Source organism: Pelodiscus sinensis, chromosome 27, assembly GCF_052426305.1.
Source record: "Pelodiscus sinensis isolate ZL-2025 chromosome 27, ASM5242630v1, whole genome shotgun sequence".
Lineage (NCBI taxonomy): Eukaryota > Metazoa > Chordata > Testudines > Trionychidae > Pelodiscus > Pelodiscus sinensis.
The window spans coordinates 14025689-14031688 of record NC_143078.1 but is presented as its reverse complement, the minus strand read 5'-3'; positions in this window follow the sequence as shown (position 1 = coordinate 14031688).

The following is a 6000-nucleotide window of genomic DNA, read 5'->3' as shown; positions in this document are numbered from 1 at the left end:
GTTTTTGTGAGTATTAAGTGTATTACGGTAGCACCAAGGGAGCCAAACCAAGATCAGGTTTGGCCACAGTAAGAGACAGCCCTTGTGTTCACACCAAGGGTCAGTTGCAACCCTCAAGCCCGTCTGACTTTGCTAAATAATCAAAGCTGCTTCTCTGTGGCTAATTCCCTGCTTGACCCTTCTAGCCCAGCTAATTTGGGTGCTAGATGAGTGCAGGACGGATGTCCCAGTGGTTAGCGTGCTGGTCTGGAATGGTGACAGCCAGATTTGGTTTCCAGCTCTCCCTGTGTGACCTTGGTCAAGTCACTTAGTACTTCAGTGGCCCATCTGTAACAGGGGATCACAGTTGTTCCTGTGTCCTCGTGGTTTATTGTGGTGATAGGGGCCATCGGCGTGCCTCGCATGCAAAGGTGAAACTGATTGTTTTTCTTCCATCATGGAAATTGTTTTTCTCTCCATTTGCCTCACTCTGAAAAATGGCTGAAGCATTAATGTCCAGGCCTTCCCCGTCTGTTCCAGCTTTGGCAGAAACAAGCCTGGGATCTTTCCAACAGGAAGGTTAACATTTCAGAAAAACAGGGGCTTAGAATGGGGACTCTTAGGTAACTCTCAGCAGTGTTCCTAGCTCTCCGGGTGTAACTACGCCCGCCCACCAGAATCACGTCATCTGCCACTGAACTGCAGCCGCTGTACAACAGTGCTCTGCCTGGCAAAGTAGGCCAGGGAGAGGAGAGAAGAGGTGAGCTCACCCATTGGAGAGCCAGTAACACTTCATGGGGTACTGAGTTCCTGTTACTGCTAGCACCTGCCCCTACCCTGGACAGCTTGGGACAGATCTCAAGCGTGATGGGTACATGTCACAGGCAGGTGACACTTCATGCCTAAAAGCATAACAGTCTGAAAGTTCTGAAAGTATATTTTGGCCCCGGGTCAAAGCAACACCTTATAGCCACCCAGAGCGAACACGGAGAACCGTCCTGCCGTAAGTAGCAGCCACGGAACGGTTTGACCCCTGGATGCAGCTTCACAGCTGAGACATTTGAAAACATCACTGGATAGACAATATGAGCTATTGAAGACAGAGTTGAACTGTCCTGAGACTGAAAATTAGAAGGCTTCCGTTCACTCTTTTGCCTCCCAAAACAACTGTTTCCGCCAGTTTTAGGAGCTCCCTTGATCAACTCCCGCACAGGAATTAACTCACACGGGCCTCAGTGGTGCTGGCACATAAAAGTAACTATGGTGACACTTGTAAGTTACAGCTTTGTTAGAAACACAGGGAGGAAAATGCGGTACCTAAACCAGACAGTCATTAAGGAAAAGACAAGATATCTGGATGTTCCTAAGAGACCCGTGTCTTTGGGTTGAGCACAGATCCTGGAGGACTGGGGCACATTCCTAGCTCTGCCACTGATTTGCTGGGTGATGTTGGGCAAGTCACTTTCCCTCTACACCTCACTTTTTCCAGCTGTAAAATGGGGATAATTATACTTGCTACTCTAATGTCCTGGTGCAACGCTCATGTAATATCTGCAAAGTGCTTTGAGGGCTTCAAATAGAAGAGACTGGAGGACAGTAAAGCTTTTGAATCAGAGCCGATTCCATCTCCCCTCCAGTTGGAGCTTTTTTTTTTTTTTTTGGCAAAAATTATTTTAATCTTTACATTTTCCTTCAAGATGTTTCAGGCCCCCAAGTGCCCCACTTTTCAGCCATCACAAACACGGGGAAGATTTTCAGCTGCCAAAGCCCCTAGCTCTCTTTGACAGAAACGGATGTTTTGTGAAACCAGAGATGTTTAATCAAAAAGCTGGTTTCCACTGGGAAAAACTCACCACATCTCGCCGGCCACTTTGCCACCGGCTGGAATCGGTGCGTTAGAAACGGGGGAGATCAAAGCGTGACACCCGCAGCTTCCTCAACAGGAAACCCGCGTCCAAGTCTCCCGTTTGCTCTCCTGTGTCTGCACAGCGATGAAAAACTCGGGGTCCTGGAGGCGGGGCTGCGGATGCAGATAATCCCCCTTTGCAGCCCGAGCCCATGTCAGCTGCCGGCGTCTCATCGCAATGTAGACGTGCCCTAGAATGCAGCACCACAGCTGACCAGCCAAGCCAGTGCCAGGGTGGGGCTAGTCTCACAGATGTCCAAATATTTGCCTCCGTTCAGCTGCTGGCTGAGACTTTGCCTGGCCAGCAGGGATGGCAGGGGAGTGCACAGACCCAGAGCAGGCAGGAAGGGGGGGAGGGTAACTTCACGGCCCAGCTGGCTGCTTTGCACTGGTTAATGCCAGGCGGGAGTGCCCAGCTGCAGATCGGAGCGCCCAGTTAAACATTAGCCGCCTGGGCCCCCCGCGGAGCCAGCTCAGGCCCTCTGTGGAGCGGGCAGGCCAGGCGTGGGGGATGAAACTCTGCCAGCGGCTCGCCAGCAATGCAGCCGGCAGGCGGCGGGCGGGGGGGTTCGGATCTCAGCTACGCCCCCGAGAACTCGGAGCCGCTGCCCGGCGCTCAGCGGGGCGTCTCTGGATTGACAGCAGCGTTACCTCCTTGGCGTCCCACCAGGGCCCAGCTGGAGCTCCCGCCCTGCGCGGGGCTGGCCTGGTGGGCTGAGCTGGGAGGAGAGCGTGTGTTTCTAGCAGGAGAGCCCGTTCCTGCCCTGGTCCCCTGGGCACTGAGAGCCTTCCTCTCCACCTGGTGGAGGCAAGCACCCCGTCGGGGGGGCAGGGTGCAGACAGGCTGGGAAAGGCAAAGGCATCCGCCCCCCATCTACAGCTAGCGGAAGCCCCGCTCCAGCCGCCTGGGGCTTGTAAGGGCTTGAAATGACCTTGACTCCAGGACGCTTCACAGCCCCCCATCCCTCTGGTAAAAAGCCTCCACTCACCCTCAAAGCAGGGACACTGATACACTCGGGCCTTGCCGCATGATCCGTCTCTCCAGGGGCTAGTGGGTCAGAGTTGGGGGGTGAGTTCTGCCTAGGACCCGCCCCCCCATGCCCAGGTGAGCTGTTCCTTCTGCCCCACCCCACCCCCCTGTGTGCGGAGGGAGAATGGCAGCCCCCCAGAAGGCCCCCCCCCCGCCCCACCTCTCCTCCAAGGGAACAGGCCTATATTTGAACCACTGGGCAGAGTCTGAGCAAGCAAAAATCAACAGGGCCGTTCCTGGAGCGGTAAGACGCCACCCTGCATCCAAGGGGTCTTGCTCAGCGGCTCTCGCTTTGCCGAAAAGGGGAAGGACTCAGGGTCTGCCTGGAAGGAGAGGGTGAGCCCTATCGCCGTGCCCGGCATAGCTGCAAGTTCAGAATTAGGGGCTGTGCTCCGGGGTACTAACTCCAACGCATGGCCAGGCCCGTCCGCCACATGCACCGAGTTCGGTGGGGCTACTCGCCCCAGGACTTTTCAGCAGTTTGACACAGCCGTTTTCGAAAGGCCTCGTGGGGCGGGACACGAGTCCCACCGGAGCGCTCCAGGCTGGGGGATGTGGTGTCTTTGGCAGGTGACGGTACAGGACCCGTCACGGCACAGGGCCCGTCGTTTCGTGTTGTTGTTCACCACTTGGGCCTTGTCTGCCTGGGGCAGTTACACCGGAGTAACTGGCGTTAGCTCGCCTCCGAGTGCAGCCACACACCGCTGGTTATGAAACCCAGGCAGCTGGCCATGCAGGTTGCAATAGCCTAATTGCTGGGTTGCAGGCGCTGCCTCGGAACAGGAATAACTCCACCTTGAAATGGGTTTGTTTTCTGGAGGGCTTGGGTGGTTCCCTTCCATGTCACTCTTTGCCATCCTCCACCCACCGTCCCACACGGCATTGCTCCACCCTCGGATCGGCCTGTCCATCTGCTTGCGTGCACTGCATGGCTCCAGGGACATCTCGAGCAGCCCTCACCCAGCTGTTCAATGCTGGAACAGGAATTTGCCCAGCTGGATTCACCTACCCATGGTCTCAGTGCTAGGTCTCCACGGTGGACCCCTGCCCTCTCTGCAGAGCTACCCGCCCTGGCCCACATGTGGCCCTCCTGAACCGGCCTATGGCTGAGTCAAACCCATGGAGTTCCTTCCAGCAGGACCTGAGAACAAGGGATCAGAACAGGGCTGGCCCACCAATGCCCACCACCTGCCCAAACGAGGAGCCACCGGACCACGTTTTTGGAAGTGATGTCACCGCCCAGTCAGCGAACGTGGTGCTGGATAGACAGCCCAGCCAGCCCCATCCTGGGGAAACTTAGCCCTACAGGGATGCTCTCCCACGGAGGCAGCCCTCTTCAAAGCCAGCGTGGAGGGGCTCGTGGCACAGGCAGCAGAAAGTGGTCCCGCGTGGACTAATGCAAAGCAGAGTTTGGTAACGTGGCGCATTATTGCAAAAGCAATGGCCTCTGCCAGTCACGCCGGGTGCCGGAGACACACCGATTTACCCCGCAAACGTCCCGCAATGGGTGGAAACGAGCGTAGCTCTTCCGAGGGGGCAGGTTCATTCATACTCGCTGAGCCTCTCCAGGGGCACGGCAAGGCAGAAATCCCAGATCCCCCTGAAGAGCATAAACCAGAATAAGATGCTGGGAAACAGGTTAAAACAACTCAGCCAGTTCGGCGCCTCCTCATTCCTACAGAGCCAGACACCCAGTCGAAGGCCCTGTATGTACAACCCTCCCTTGATCTGCACCAGGGGCCGTGTCTGGTGAATTGATGCTTCTTTCTGGAGTCCTGCAAACGTGGCGGGCCAAATTCTGCTAGCCTCAGCTCCCTGGGCTGTGTCTAGACTGGCCAGTTTTTCTGGAAAATCAGCCGCTTTTCCAGAAAAACTTGCCAGCTGTCTACACTGGCCGCTTGAATTTCCACAAAAGCACTGACTTCCTACTGTAAGAAATCAGTGCTTCTTGCGGAAATACTATGCTGCTCCCGTCCGGGCAAAAGTCCCTTTTGCGCAAAAGGACCAGTGTAAACAGCTGAGATTTGTTTTCTGCAAAAAAGCGCGTCTAGATTGGCCACGGACGCTTTTCCGCAAAAAATGCTTTTGCGGAAAAGCATCCGTGCCAATCTAGATGCTCTTTTCCGCAAATGCTTTTAACGGAAAACTTTTCCATTAAAAGCATTTCCGGAAAATCATGCCCGTCTAGATGTAGCCCTGGTGTGACTGGCACCGAAGGGAATTGCTGGGAAAAAAGCCGCGTTTGGTCCTGTGTATATCAGAGCATCGGAGTACTGGGATTTCACATGGGCTTGATCAAACTGATAAAGCCTGTCTGGTCCAGTAACCAGCCTCTCCCAGTGCCTGTAGCAGATCCTGCCAAGGCGATTTGGCCCAGATGCTTGTCGCTACTTAGGCTCCTAACTCCCACTGACGTGAGTGTGCTAATACCTTTGCTATCTGGGACTTTTTTTCCCTAAGCGTGGATAATTACTGGCAGGCCAGAGCTGCTGCTGTTTCTGTTTCTTAATCCCGGAAGCCGTGAGGTTTTCCGTCCCACTAAGTGTGTATCCTAGCCGGCGGGGCGCCTGTGCTCCACCCAAACACCGAGCCCGTTCGGAACGCCTCAGAAGCTCGTGGCCTCAATGAAATCCCTTGGCACCCGGTCCCAGTGGTCCTTGTATGGAACACTGAAGGGTGCATTGTGGTCTCGTTGCTGCTACTGCCGAGCCATAGGGAGGCCAGTGGCACGTTTCCTGTTCTCCAGCACGTCGGGTTTTCTTTCTTGCACTGAAGCCTGCTGCATTTTTCCGCGCATGTATAAAAGTCAGCAGGTGACAGAGACAGACACGAAAACCGAGGGCAAGTCTTGCTTGGGGGAGATGGTCATTGGACAGATTTTTCATTTAAAACAGTAATTACACTGAGAAGCCCCTCGTCAGGGTGCTGCTATGTGAACCGTCTATACCAACCCGTCAAAAGCCAATTCATTCCACCCTGTGGGGGCAGGAGATTGCGTGCAGCACATGGGGCAAGCCACGCACCTTCGAATTGTTTCCACCCATGTGTGGAATAAATTTTGTGATGTTGTGACGACACGTCGGGG